General features: G+C 37.7%; 1 long non-coding RNA gene across 1 annotated transcript in view; it reads left to right on the forward strand.

Annotated features, from left to right (window-relative positions):
• Positions 1-16,184, forward strand: part of LOC122811962 — a 1,111,549-nt gene that overhangs the window by 869 nt on the left and 1,094,496 nt on the right. The window lies entirely within an intron of this gene.

Raw genomic sequence — 16,184 nt, forward strand, 5'->3', positions numbered from 1 at the left:
TAAAAAAAAAATGAAGGGGAAAATAAATGGGTTAGTTTAACCTTGGTAGGGTTTGGTTGAAATTTTAATAGCCACTTGAATCTTGTTCCAGATTTTGGTTGCTATGCAGGAATATAAATTATGTCTTATGTTTTGTTTAGGTTATGTGATATGAGTGAAGTGGATGGTTAGGAAGGTACTGTTTGAGAAGGTTACTAATGGATAGACAGTGGAAAGGATTACATATAATTTTGTGGGCAAGTAGAAGTTGAGTGTACTTGACGTAATAGGGCAACTCAAGCCAGCTTAATATTTTCAGAACAAAGCAGTGAAGACTTTTATATGAAAGACTGGTTACAAATCTAGCTACCTTGTTATAACATAGTTTTAGTTTTGTGATGAGGGAGATTCGAATATTGGTAAGAACTTGTGAGGCATGCAGTAAAGAAGGTAGAAGGTATATGTTTGCCAGTGTGACTCTGGAGGAATTGGTGAGGATTTTTTTTTTAGAACATTTCAGGTTTTGATGTGTTTTGTTTGGAACTTACAGTCACGATGGAAGGTTGGACGTGAGGTTGTGCCCAGTCATTTCCCAGGTCGCCCTTACCAGAAGCGCCACTTTATTGAACCCTCTAAGTGAGCTGAAAGCTGTGAGCACAGTAACCTAACTGACAAGGTTGTGCCCAGTCATTTCCCAGGTCGCCCTTACCAGAAGCGCCACTTTATTGAACCCTCTAAGTGAGCTGAAAGCTGTGAGCACAGTAACCTAACTGACAAGGTTGTGCCCAGTCATTTCCCAGGTCGCCCTTACCAGAAGCGCCACTTTATTGAACCCTCTAAGTGAGCTGAAAGCTGTGAGCACAGTAACCTAACTGACAAGGTTGTGCCCAGTCATTTCCCAGGTCATCCTTACCAGAAGCGCCACTTTATTGAACCCTCTAAGTGAGCTGAAAGCTGTGAGCACAGTAACCTAACTGACAAGGTCATTATCCAGTCCTACCATCACAAACCTAGTTCAATGTAAATAACCCCTCTAACACTCCTACCCGAGCCCTGTAACACAGCAGTACATCCCATTAATGGTGTAAAATTGGGCAAAAGCTAAAAAAATAAAAGTACAACCAGCTATATTTTTGCATTGGGCATAAGCAAAGGATTAAAGGATTAAAGTAAATATTACTATTCTCTCCATTACCTGATCAGTGTGGGGTCGGACTAACCCTAACCCCGCCTCTGACGTATGCGAGGTTTCATACTCTCGCAGCAAAGCGCCATCTTTATTCCCTTACAATCGTGCTGTGTCTACAGAACTTAGGAGATAGGCGTCTTGTTGGGTATGCAACTACTAAAGACATATTTCTGTACATATCTATACTGTTGAACTTGCTATTGCTGCATAGTCTGTCGAATGGAAGTGGATAAGAAATCATAGTGTTCACCAGCCTTTGCATCTCTGTTAACCTGCACACATCGCTACACATAAGTAGCGTGCACTGCAAACTTAGCGACTGCATTCCCAGCACACTCACACCAAAGAAACTATTGATTCTAGCCTGAAATGTTCAACAACGGCAATTCTAGCATGTTTAAGCTGCCAAAGGTCTATGACTACATTTCTAGCCCGCACACACCAGAGACTCCACTAATACGAGCCTGAAATGTTAGCGCCTGCAATTGTAGCATGTTTTAACCTTTGAAAGGATTAGCGACTGCATTTGTAGCATGTTTTTACCTGTGAAAGGATTAGCGACTGCAATTGTAGAATGTTTAAAGAATAGGCCACACCATTTTTAGCGTGGAACACTCTATTTCACAACCAAAGCTATTGTAAGCGTTTGTTGTCTCAGGAGTTTAAAGCATCACTTGTCTAGTGCATAAAAGGGTGGATTCCTAAACTGTATATTTAATTTTGTCACTTTAAACTGTAAGCATGAATGCTTAGGATATAAGGATAAGCTGCTGATACATATTCCTCTGTGAAAGTACAGTGTTGAGTGTAAGCTAAGTGTTATATTCTTCCTCTCCCAGGTTGTGCCCAGTCATTTCCCAGGTCGCCCTTACCAGAAGCGCCACTTTATTGAACCCTCTAAGTGAGCTGAAAGCTGTGAGCACAGTAACCTAACTGACAAGGTCATTATCCAGTCCTACCATCACAAACCAAGTTCAATGTAAATAACCCCTCTAAAACTCCTAACCGAGCCCTGTAACACAGCAGTACATCCCATTAATGGTGTAAAATTGGGCAAAAGCTAAAAAAAAATAAAAGTACAACCAACTATATTTTTGCATTGGGCATAAGCAAAGGATTAAAGGATTAAAGTAAATATTACTACTCTCTCCATTACCTGGTCAGTGTGGGGTCAGACTAACCCCTCTCCGCTTGCCCTCGCTGCGCTCGGGCTCGCTCCACGCCCCTCCCTGCCCCCGTATCCCACCCGCCCCCAGTGGTCCTACTTTTATACCTAACTAACCACACCCACTACTATCCATACTCTCACACAATCACGCGTGACTTTATCTTACATTCACCCACCTCCCTATACTTGAACCACTCCCACCTCACTTGTTATCTGCCTAAGCATAGATAACAATGTTAAATAACATACAGCCCCACCTCTCTCTGGCTCTCAAGCCAATAATAAAAACTCTGCCCCTTACTTTATTAGTCCTTACATCACTACATGCCCTAACTACTTATGAGTACACTATCTACTACGGATATCACTATCCCAAATATCATACCTGTAGTCTATCATCCTTACCTTACACTGCTTATCCTACTCACTACCCCACCAATATGGTACAATACATCAGATACCCCCTCCCCTATAAACCAAGAATTAACTCTCCTAAATCCAAATATACAGACATTTTACTACTCAAACTCCTGAAACTCATAGAACATCTAAGAAAAAACCTGTCCAAGGATGGTGACATCCACCCCAATCCTGGCCCTATCACAAACACTTACTTACATAACCTATCTCTTCCCCCAACCTCTCCTAACTCCCTCCTTATCTGTCATCTTAATATAAGAAGTCTAAACAACAAAATACACAATCTGCACGCCCTGTTAGAGATATACCACCCCGACATTATGTGCCTGTCTGAAACCTGGTTAAAACCAGCCACAAAAGATACTGAAATCACCCCACAAGGCTATAACATATACAGAAAGGACCGCCCAGTAAAAAGGAGGTGGTCTCAGTCCTCTATAAATGCTCACTAAATATTACTTTGAACCCTTCACAACCCCCAAATCTCCAATGCAGAATTAATCTCCTGAAGATCCAAATAAATAAGGAAAAAGTTATTAATCTAAGTGTGATCTACATTCCCCGAAGCAACACTGACACACTTGAGCATATCTTAAATTGGCTAGCTACCAATTGTCCCCAGGAAACTATTATCCTGGGTGATATGAATATAGACTGGAACCAATGCTCCTCTGAGACCAACCCCACCCTCATAAATCTCCATGGCTTCTCACAAAACATAACCTCCCCACCAGAATTGGTAACTCCAACCAAAAGAAAGTCTTCTTGACTGGATACTCACTAACAGTCCATCTCACGCCTATAAATCTGGGACTCTCCCAAAGCGAAATCAGTGACCATCTCATAACCTACATAGAGAAAAACAAGGTAGGAGATGTAAACTACCAGTCTACAAATCTATCAGGAACACTAAACAATTTGACCTTGCCAAATTCCAACTTGAGCTGCAGTCCTGTAACTGGTCTAATCTTAAATCCCTCCCTCTTGAGGAAGCCAAGTATAACCTTTAATTCCACCTTTATAAAAATACTCAATTCACACGCCCCATACGCTCAGCCAAGGTTAAAACCTGACTGCTCCATGGCTAACAAAAGACTCTAAGTATAAAATCAAACTTAGAAACAAAGCCTGGGACAAATGACGTGCCTCCAAAACCCCCTAGACCGAGCTCATTTCCAACAACTTAGAAATGTGACAAAAAAATCCATTTTACTAGACAAAAAGAACTACTACCTCCAACTCCAAAATAAACATCAACTTAATCCCCAAAAGTTCTGGGCAGGTATTAACAACCTTCTCCATCCAGGCAAGACCTCTACCCCAACTCCGGCCGACCTAAATGATAAAAGTCCTGAAGAAGTGGCCAATGCATTTAACTCTTTCTTTATTAATGTTATCAAATCTTTAGCGGCACAACAAACTCTGACCAACCCCACTACCACGAGTCCGACTCTGAAGTCTGAACCCTCCTTCCACCTACAACCTGTTTCCACTTCCTTCATTAGATCCCTACTGCAGAAACTAAAACCTACTACAATTGCTGCTGACCTTCTTCCAGCTGATTACCTACAAAAAGCTGCAGAGGTCATAGCTTACCCCATCTCCATCCTAATTAACCGCACCATAACGGAATCTACTATCCCCTCAATCTGGAAAATCTCCCACATCATCCCTCTCCACAAAGGTGGGACATCTACTGACCTATCCAACTACAGGCCAATAGCCATATTGTCACCACTTGCTAAAATCATGGAAAAATGCATACACAATCAACTAGTACCCTATCTAATCCAGAACAAGCTCCTGACTACCTCACAGCATGGCTTTAGACCCAAACACAGCACTACCACTGCCCTCCTGTCCTTCACTGACACAATAAACCACAACAAAAAAAACAAAAACATGTCATCCGCTCTCTTTCTTGACCTATCAAAGGCCTTTGATATGGTCAACCACCAACTACTGCACAACACTCTAAAAACATTTGAACTAGACAACACAACACTCAAGTGGTTCCATGCCTATCTCTCAGACAGAAATCAAGCCGTTACTATGGCAAAACAAACTCTCACCCCATTACCTAACACCATAGGGGTTCCCCAAGGCTCCATCCTGGGACCCCTACTCTTTTCTATGTTTATAAACGACCTCCACACAGTCATCCCGAGTCCTCCTGTATACAATGGACGACTCAACACTCATAAACACGGACAGGTCACCAACTAAGCTATTATCCAAAACCCAAGACTGTCTGGCTGCAGTTGAAGACTGGTTGCTAGGTCGCCATTTGATCCTTAACCCTAAAAAAACCAAACTATTACTCTTCCAGCCTACCCATAAACCTACCCCCATACCCTTTTCTGTTCAATCCAAAAAATGGGACTACTATATCCCCAGACTCAAATTCCAAATTACTAGGTGTTACCATAGACAACAAACTCAGATTCGACCTACACATTAACCAAACTATTAAAACAGTTAACAAAAAACTGGGGTCTCTTTATAGAATAAGATCCTTTCTTACTCCCAAAGCAAGAGAAGCCACAGCCCGCTCTCATCTCCTCTCCTCACTCCTTTATGCCTCACCCATACTTACCAACCTGTACAAATCTGACCTAAATAAGCTCTCTGGCTGCTACAATCACATTGCTAGATTTGTTACTGGCATGCCTTACAAAACCCATCACTGTATCAACCTGCACAACCTAGGCTGGGTGGAACTACCTAACCTACTTCAACAAACCCAGCTAACTATAGCTTACAAGATCCTCCATCATCCAGATTCCATCCCTGCACTGCGTAATTTAATCACCCCATATCTAAACCTAACTAGTCTGGCTCAGCAAATAGGCTACTTGCTCAAACAGTCAAATCCTGTAACTCTGGAGGTGACTCGCTGTTTGCAAATTCCATTGGTAAAATACGGAATTCCCTTCCGCCTCAACTCACCACCATCACCTCTTTATCCAAATTCAAGAAAAATCTAACCCTTCACTTTAAAAATCAGTGGCTCTGTCAATGTTCCAAGCCAGACTAAACCCACCACCCTCCGGAACCCCACTTCTCCTCATGTTTCCCTCTAGGCTCTTCCTCTGTCTAGCATTTACTCTGACATTTTCTCCTTTTAAACCTTATATGTTCATCAATTACATAATCCTACTGTACCTACATATTAGTCTTATATGTTTACCATTTACATAATCTTATCGTATCTACGTATTAGTCTTAGTAAAGAGCAGTAGTTTCTCTGTTCACTTATCTCTTTGTACCTATGTATTAATTATCAAAACATGTAATATATTCTCTGTTTATAAGTACGTAAACTAATGTCAATGTGGAGCTTTTCTCCCCGGGCCTCCGCTGAAAATGGACATGTATCCAGTCGGATTTTCCCGGTCAACAAATGTAAAATAAAAAATAAAATAAATAAAAAATAAATACATTTTTATGCAATTTTGTATATGCAAATCAAATTTCAGTTGATCATCAGTTCTGGCATCTAGTAACCTGGTATGAGATCTGACTTCTATATCTGTGTGATTGAGAGAAGTGTTTGTGAAGATACTTTTGAGAGGTCCTAGAGATTTGGAAAGAAACAGCGACAGCTTGGTATTACTGGTATTTAGGAAGAGGTGTTTTCCAAAGAATCAGGATTCCATTTTGAGTAATGGCGTGTCAATGGGGAAGAGTGTTTGATGAGCAGATAAAGGTGGAGTCATCGGAGTACTGGATGAGGGAAGCCTCTTGGAAGGATTTATGAAAGCTGTTAATAGAGATGTTAAAATAAGAGGTCCAAGGATACAGCCTGGAAGCACACCAGTATGAAGTGGGAGAAAAGATTGTTGCCAATGAGAAAGGTAGCTAGATAAGCAGCTGAGTGTTGTATTAGACAGACCAAGTGCCGACATTTTAGAAAGTAATTTAGAGTGAGAGTCTGTGTCAAAGGCTTTGGAGAGATCTAAAACAGGGAAGAGACAAAGTTATTGTTATTTGTAGCTTTGATGACATTATCTAAGAAGGCAATCAGGGAAGTTGTTGTGCTATAATATGGGCAAAAACCATGTTGAGTAAAGGTTATTAGATTTTCTTGAAGACAGTACTAAAACATTTGCTGATGCATGCACTTTTTTTTAGAATGTTAGAGAGGGGTATAAGACAGCAATAGGCCTAAAGTTTGTCATTCCAGAGGAGCTGCCTCCTTTGTTATGACCTTTGCATGATTAAGAATTTTTTTCCCAAAAAAATAAGACATGATTCTTGAACTGATCTGCTGATCAAGATAGAGACATGATAAGCAATGAAAGTAGCTGCAAGCTTTAGATGTTCTGTAGGTTGTCAAGAGAGAGTGAGAGCAGGGTTTGAGCTTACAGAGTAGGTGTTTTATATGCGAGGTACAGACAGCTTTTAAGGAGAAGAGGGGTTTATTGGAAGTGGGGATCTCATCAGGGCCGTTGTGTTTGTATGGGATTTTTGTGTTATTCAGTTTATAAAATGGGAGTAAATTTATTAGCAGTTTCTAAGGGAGATCTATCTGGCCAGGAGGTGGGTAAAGTAAGAGTTCCAGGGTGTAGGACTTTGTTAATGTAGAACTAAATTTTTTTTTTTATGGTTTATTTGTGGTTCTAAGCAATGCTGTTTTTCATTAGCAATGACTTGAATGTTAGCAAGGTTAAGTAATGCTTATAAGTTTGAAGGGGAGCAGGAGATTTGGTTCAAAGCTTTGTCTCTCTTGTGCATTAGTGTGTAACTAGCGTGGCACAGCCCAGACAGTCTGGTAGATTTAACACATTTTCATCTGATGTAGGGTACTGAGAAGTAATGAACTGAACTGAAGTGCAGCATCTTACACAGGTAAGATGTAAAGATTTGACCAGTTAAGGGATTAAAGAACACTGTTGAAAAATATCAGATTTAAAGTTGGGCAGGTCATGGCATTCTTTAAGAAGTTGATCTTTGGAGCTGTGTTTTTTTAATCTCTGGACATAGATGGGATAGTGGTCACTGAGTGAGTTTGGGTCTACTTGATATTATCAAATTCTCACTTACCCAAAAATTACATTCACGAGACGACTTTGCCGAAAATGTATTTTAACAAACACCCAAATTAATGAAGTTGTACTCCAGAAAACTAACCACTTGGCCACCATGGCAAACTTTGCCCTTTTCCCCACTATAACAAGATCTCAGAGTTGGTATATTTAGTTGCGGGGTGTGGAGGTGAAGTCCCCCACTTGGGTGGGTTTGATTTGTTTCAGTGAGTTTTTTTTTTTTTTTTTTTTTTCGTGGTGGCCAAGTGGTTAGTTTCCCAGAGTACAACTTTGGTGATCCGGGTGTTCGTTAAAATACGTTGTCGGCAAGTCATCTCGTGAATGTAATTTTTGGGTAAGTGTTAATTCAATAATATGATGTAAACCAGTGAGTCTGGGAGGGTTCTTGGAGAGCTTTTATTGTTTAGGATTTGAAACTAGGATACAATCTAGAATGGAGCCAGAGATTTTGTTGGGGAGAGTATGGGACGTTATAAGTTCTGTAAATCCATATTGGTTGATGCTATTTGAGGGACAGTCTGTTGAAATGTGCTGATGCTATTAGACTGACAGCCTGCTGAAAGGTGCTGCCAGTCAGTGTTGATATCACTAAGGACTGTAGTTTTAAAGGATATGGAATTTGATATCCAGTTAAGGATATTTTCCAGGACAGGGATATCTTGCCTGGAGGGATATAAAGGGCAATGATACATAGATTTTATGATTGTTTAGTTTCAGGTTAGAAATTGGTATCGGTGCAAAGCGAAATGTAGGCAGGACAAAGCATGAGGGACAGAGAGCAAGATCGTTTGAAAATAAGATGGTTACACCACCAGATTTTTTTGTGTAATCTATAAGCTTTTATAATATTATAGCCTGGGGGAAGAATTTCAGTCTTTGATGTGTGGCTTAAGCCAGGTTTCAGTGAGGATGATAATGTCAGGTGAGTAATGAGAGATCCAGGAATGGAATTCTGTTAGACTGTTAACTATACTTTGGATGTTGATGGAAGAGATTTTTAGGTTTCTTGGAAAAACAGAGGAAAGAGCTGAGCCAAGTATGTTTCTAAGAATCAGAAACATTCAGTTAAATTAACCAACTGATGGGTTAATGTTACCAATGTAACTACAGAGAAAGTAACAGAACAGTCAGTAGTTAAAAATGCATTGAGTCCACCTTCGTCAGAGTTCAGTATGGGAAGGAAAACAGTTGGATTAGCAGCTTGGGTTGTCAGTATGGGTCAATCCTCAATAAAAGGAACAGCAGCAGTACACATAAATGCTTGATTTTTCTAAGGGAGACAAGCTGCTCATGGGTAAGAAAACCATACCTATCAAGATGCAAATCCTCCTAGTCTCCTTTGGAATGTACCTCATGGGACAAATCAAACTAGAAAGCCCCTATATGTTCCTAAAAAATTCCCTGGTTTAAAAACCTTAAGCTAGTAGAAAAGGCTGGAAGCATTGTCCCTTTATTCAGTATCTTACAGACTCCTGATGGAAGATCTAGGCCTTGTCTTCCATGTGATTAGGGATTCAGTGGTCTTTGATGTCTTGTATCTCCACAAATCAAATAATCCACCAAATACCACAACCATGGATCTAAATATTCATCAAATAATGCAACATCCCTTGATTCCCTTTATACAGGGCCTGCCCAAGTTACACAAGGATCCTGTAAATCCACCGCTTAGACCTATAGTGTCTGGTAGAAAATGAAGTACATAGTCTATGTCCATCTTTCTAGAAAAGCATTTCAGATCACTTGTCAATACCAAATCACATATCCTGAGTGACCCCAGCCAATTTCTGATTGATCTTTGAGTTTACACAGGCTGCATTTGATGCAGAGGGATGGTAGTTGGTAACCTTGGATGTAAGTTCCCTCTTCACAGTTATACCAAATATGTTGGGTATTGAATGGGTGGTACAATATTTGATGGAACAATATATGTTTAGTGATAGTAAGGTTGAATTATTTACTTGAGTTGGTTTTATATAACAATGTATTTGTTTTTGATGGTAATTATGTTTGCAAAGACATGGTGTAGCAATGGGCACATCATGTGCCAACAGCTACGCCAATTTCATTATGCTCATCTGGGAACTTAAGCACATATTGGTTGATACATATGTAAAAGTCATTTTATTTTACAGATGTTTTATGGAGGATTTATTTTTGATTTGGAAGGGTACACGAGATGAGCTGGTTATGTTTATAGAAGATATTAATGCTAGTACTACATTTCTGAGATTTACAGCTAAGTATTCTAAAATAGAAATTACTTACTTAGATATACTTATCAGAGTTTCAGGCAGTGGACAGATGGATACTTCACTATATAGGAAACCTTGTTACAGGAACAACTTTTTACACCGAACAAGCATGCACCCTAAATACGTATTTGATAACACAGGGCAAAGACTAAGAGTCTTAAGGATGAATGTCAGTGAAGGCAATTTTATGGTTGAAAAGAAAGACCTGGAGAATAAGTTGGTGGATAGGGGCTACAAGAGGTGTAATATACAACAAGTACTGAATAATGTCTCTGATGTTAGAAAAGGTAGAGGCAGACCCTTCTTTTCTTCAAATCCAGCTTCTATTCACCCCAAGAGACTGAGTGATAGTAAATGCAGGGTACCGGTGACTTATTCTTACACTACAGGGTATGTCTTGGATATTCCAAAAAACAACCAGAGCACTTGGAAAAATCCCACGACTCTTCTCAGTGTAGTTTATATTTTATTTAACACTCCACAGAAATAAAAAAACACACATAAACAGCCCCTTCAGGCCTCTATACGCATAAGCATAAATGCTTTCTTAACAAACATATAGCGTTTTCGTCTGCAACCAAACTTCCTCAGATTAAACGCATTCGTAAAACAGAACTCGACTTAAATACGTTCTTACTTAATCAATTAGAATATTTCATTGGCAGAAAACCTTATAACATCTTATAACACTTCCCCCAAATAAAATCTTGTTAAGAAGTACATAGAACTCATAATTCAAATGTAGCCTACATTCATTTCCTAAACTAGTTAGTAATATCAATCATAAAACTTTATAAAAATTCATTCATAAAATGTGTTTATAAAAAATACATTCCTAAAAATGTTCATTATAATATCAAAAGATATTTAATAGCTCTATCTAGTGGACATCTTAAAAATTGCATCAGTAACCAAAAATTTGATCTCTTCAGTAAAATTCAAGCAAGTACATTATCATATTAAAAAATAATAATAATTATCTAAAAAGATTTTTTTGTTTAAAAGCAATAAAATAGATGAGTATTAAAGTTTTGCTGACCTTTATTTCAAAATTGGCTTAAGGGAAACTGAATCATTAAGCCCTGGAAACTTTGTAGCTTCCAATGTTAATTGCCAGAAAAGATCTTTATATTCAAGACGGACTTCCCATGGACCATCCCTAATGTCCTTAAGTACCACTTCTAGGACAAAAAAGAAAAATCTGGCTTCTTCAGAGCATTATTTTTACATGTATTCCTAATATCATAATTATGCTCATACATTCTACTTTTCAACTTTCTTTTTGATTTCCCCACATAAAATGCATCACATTTATTACGTTACTAAATAGACTATACCACTTGCTTCACAATTTGCAAAATATTTACTCATAATTAACCTGTCCCTACTAACAGGTTATACTGTATCTGTTCTTTTTATACATGTACACTGAGAGCAGCATCCACAATTAATAGTAACCACTTTACCTTTTTTTGAGCTATAAATTCATTCTTATTATTTTTCCAAGATATTTTTAATACTTCTACCCTTACGATAGGTCCATTTAAATGGTTTGTTAAAAATAATCTCCAGGTCTGATGTGGCAGTAAACCTAGCCCATTCATTCTCTAATAATTCTCTGTGTATAAATCACCGTTAAAATCTGTTAGAAAGTTACTAACCAGTACTCCATTAACCTTATCTGACAAGTCTTGCTAATTTTCTTTCCTTGTGGACATACCCTCACCTAAAATAGGCTTGAATTTCCCCTTCCTTTCCTGTCTTATTTCCTCTTCCACTTTCTTAATCAAATCCACTGGGTAAGCTCTTTCATAAAACATGTTGAATAGTTTTTTACATTCATTCTCAAAGTCACTATCCTTTGATGTCATCCTGCTTCCCCTTACACATTGTCCTTTTATTATTCCTTTTTTCTGATAAAAGGGGTGTGCACTATTAAAAGCTAAATATGAATTCGAGAATGTCTCTTTCCTATATACTTTAGAACTAAAGCTACCATCCTGCTTAGAAACAGAAATGTCCAAATCTTCAAGCCTGTTTCTATTTTATATGTAAATTGTAAAAACCCACTAGATTCTGATATATATTTAACAAATTCTAAAAACCTTTCTTCTGTATCATTCCATAAAAAACACATATCGTCCAGGTATCTTTTATACAATTTTCCAACAATTGACATACCTGGAGCCTAAAATAAAATTTCTTCCCAAAATGAAAGTATAATATTAGCATACGTGGGGTCACATCTTGCCCCCACTGCCATGCCTTGTTATTGCTGAAAAAATTCACCTTCATGGTGGATAAAATTATTTTTAGCACAATTTCCATTAAAGTTAAAATCAGATAAAAATCCTTGTTACTAAATTTGCCATACTTCACTAAGGTTTCTTCGAACCATTTCATCCCTTCTACATGTGGGATAGAAGTAAATAAATCTACTATGTCTATTGTAATAAAAATTATACTGTCATCATATATACTCTCTTTAATATTCCTTAGTAGATCACATGAATCTTTAACCAGTCCCTGGCCACTCATAGCCATCTCATTTAATTTCTTGTCTAAAAACTTTGCCAAATGGGCAGTAATTGACCCCTCTGAGGCAACAATGGGTCCCAATGGTGGATTTTGAACACTCTTGTGTACTTTTGGAATTCCAAATATGGTGGGAGTCATGGGATTTTCTACATGTAGGAAGTTATAAGTACTCACATCAATGGTGCCTTCAACTAATAAACCATTCAATGACAATTCCACTTTCTTATTCGCAATATTAATTTCATTTATAGAAACTCTTCTATACTTTGTTGTCTCCTCCAAAATCTCCATCATTTTTGCTTCATAAATCAAATTATCTATAATAATAGCACCCCCACCCTTATCCGGCCTCATGACTCTCACTGATTTGTCTTGACTCAATTCTTTTAATAATGTATTTTCTTCTCTTGATAAATTAAAGTCAATCCTATGCTTATTTATTTCAGTAAATTCTTTTTCCATTAAAGCCTCAAAATGTTTTAATTGTAAATGTAAGCGTGGGTTAAAAGTGATTCTCCTTTTTAATTCTATATCCACTTGTGGATTCAATTCTTGCCCAAAAAAAGAGTTCCAAATTTTTCTTTCTCAAAAATAATTTTAAGTCTATTAGCACTTTGCTGATATTTGCTTTACTTTTTGGGATAAACTTAAATCCTTTTGATAACAAGTTAAAATAAAAGTCTCATTCACTTCTTTACTACTGTAATTGTAAATGTTATACCCCCTAAAACTAAATACACTTCCATCTTGTTTTATACAATTAGTATCTGTTAAGGATTCTGCCTGTTCCAATGGTTGTACCTCCTGTACCCCCCCATACTGTAATATATTGGTGGTCGATTCCTTATCCTTTCTGAACTTCTTAAAGCGGGGAGTTCTAAAGGGTCTTGTAGGTCATATGTATGTTCATTGTTCCCATTTTCTTCCACATTGTAAGTTGTCCCACGCTCATTTTTTTCCCATTCACAAACCTACTATCCTTAGCCTTGTTCGTTGATGTTTTGGATATTATAAGGAAGCATTGGCCCATTATAACAACGAATAATGATATTAAAAAGATGGTGGGTGAACAACTTAACTTTATCTTTAAGAAGAAACGATCTTTAAAACAGATGCTTTGTTATCCAAAACAGTTCACTGATGCTAAAACTACTAGGAATAAAATGGGTTCCACTTATAAAGGAACTAGACGATGTCATACTTTTAAGTGCTGCAGTTATATTGACACTACTGGTATGTTTATACACCAGATCAGGGTAAACAGTATGTGTTTGATGTTCAAGCTACTTGTACTTCTTCTCATTTGGTTATTTAGCATGCTGCACTGCCTGCACAAAGTTCTACGGAGGCATGACTGACAGACAGTTGAAGGAACGTAGAGTAGAACACTTAAGACACGTAAATAATGGTACTGAGTGCAGCGCTCTTTCTAAACATGTGAAGTTCACCTCACACACACATTGTTTTAAGTTTCAAGTCATAGCACATGCAGCAGCTACTAACAGGCTGGGTGATGTTAGGAATGCTACTGAAAGCTTAGAGACCAAGTGGATATCTAGGTTAAGTGCTGATTATGGTTCAGGATTGAATTATAAAGTCCCCCTTAAACCTTTGTTACAGACACGCTCACTTTTTGGATGAGCTTTATATACACTTATGTGCATTAGTTGATTTTAAGTTTATTTCTTATTTTTACATTTTTATTACATTTATTGTTTGTATTCTTTTAACACATAACTGCTTAATTAGTTGATTTGCTAGTTGAATTTCTGTATAAACTGCAGTGTGTGACTGCATTTTTATACTGACATCTGAAGAAGCAGCAAGAGCTGTGAAAGCGCTTATGTTGTTTTAAAATAAAAGATTGTTCGTTTTATGCTGAGAACCTGGTGTCATCCCCATCATTCTACTTTTTTGGACTACTTTACTCTGGTTAATGTATTCTTTGTTCAATGAGTTAGTCCCAATAGGCCAGTATCCTCTTCTCCAGGAAGACTAGAGGTGGCATTCATACTGAGAATACTCTTTTTTTCAATAAGCGACATGGCATCTTTTAAATCCAAGCTGCCACCAACTTGGGCAGTTGGGGCCTTGGTTTAACATCTCATCAGAAAGATGGCACACTCAGGAGTGCAGCACCCCCTTACACTGCACTACACTGACAACATTAGAAAATGAATCCAACTACCTGGTGTGGGAACAAAACCCACAACCTACTGCACCAAATGAGTGTGCTACTTTTTGAGCTAGTGACTGAATCGACAGAGTTTCCAGAATACTTAGGAATAGGATTTTGGAACACTTAATTGATAACAGATGTAAAAATACCACAGATGCTCTTTCTGTACGTACACTTTTTTTTTTTTAATTTTTATTAAATTTTAACTGAACATTCTGTACATACTCAAACACCCCGATTTTGAATTTGCTGGGACTGATCCTATTAACATTTATAATCCAAATAAAATGGGCTGGCATGATAAGTTAGTAGAGGGTGTAATTAATCTATGTTTAATTTAGGGGCATTAGTTCAGCTATATCTGAATGAATGTTTTTAAATGGTGATTATCTGCATTCTGGCCACATGATGTAACTGTGGTACTCTGTTTTTACTAGCTAAATTTTCTGAGATCACATCATCATCATCATCAGTCAATAAGTTGTGTTTATATATTGTCTGGTTTTAATCAGAAACATTATTAATAACTTTGTTTAGCCAAAAGTGAGACAAAGGTGTTAATTATGTGTAATGATTGATTACATGAAAAGGGAAACAATTTCAACAGAAAAGGAAGCTTGGATGATCAGTGTGCTGGGCCTTTTTTTAATATTTTTTTTGTAATGTCATTTTAGAATCTCGTCTGCACTGTTTTACTCTTAAAGTTAAAAGAAACTAAAAAATTAAGTGTAAATAAGTTGTATAACAAATCAGAAACTTGCAGAATTACTTTTTGTTACACTATCAAAAAAGCTGTAGCCTTTGTACTTTCTTATGTTACCCTATTTTTAAGCCAAATGTATGAGATTCTTACAGCTTTCACGAGATTATATTTTTCCAGAGACATATGAGTCAGTGCTTAATTGGAATCAGCTCATTTGAACATTAATTTTGTGTGCAGAACCAGTAATATTAAATTTTAAAGCTCTAACCATTATTTGATTTTTTGCTGCAGCTTTATGGTGAAGACTCTGCTTTCATATTGATGTGTACAGGTCACACCCCTTTCACTCTGGTATCTCACTGTTCATAGTATCATCCATCCACTATACGAATAGCTAAGAGAAGAGCTTAATTGCATTTGGGTTGGGAGGGTGGCCTAATGGTTAAGGTGTTTGCCTTACAAACACAAGGTGCAGGGTTCGAGTCTCACAAGGGATAATTGGCTAGGCTTACAATGGCCCACAAGGGCACTTAGCTTAGTACTAATCTATGAACCTTGATAGGGTTATTTTGGAGTTGCAACAAGGGTTTCTGCAACATAAATGAGAATGGGAATACCAAATGATTGTACTGCTACACCTTTTTTTAAAATTCTGTAGTGTTGAAAGGTATGTTTTAACATTTAATGAGAAAAAAGCACTGGCTT

Source organism: Protopterus annectens, chromosome 9.part0 (assembly GCF_019279795.1).
Source record: "Protopterus annectens isolate FY-2018-M chromosome 9.part0, PAN1.0, whole genome shotgun sequence".
In the NCBI taxonomy this organism is placed as follows: domain Eukaryota; kingdom Metazoa; phylum Chordata; order Ceratodontiformes; family Protopteridae; genus Protopterus; species Protopterus annectens.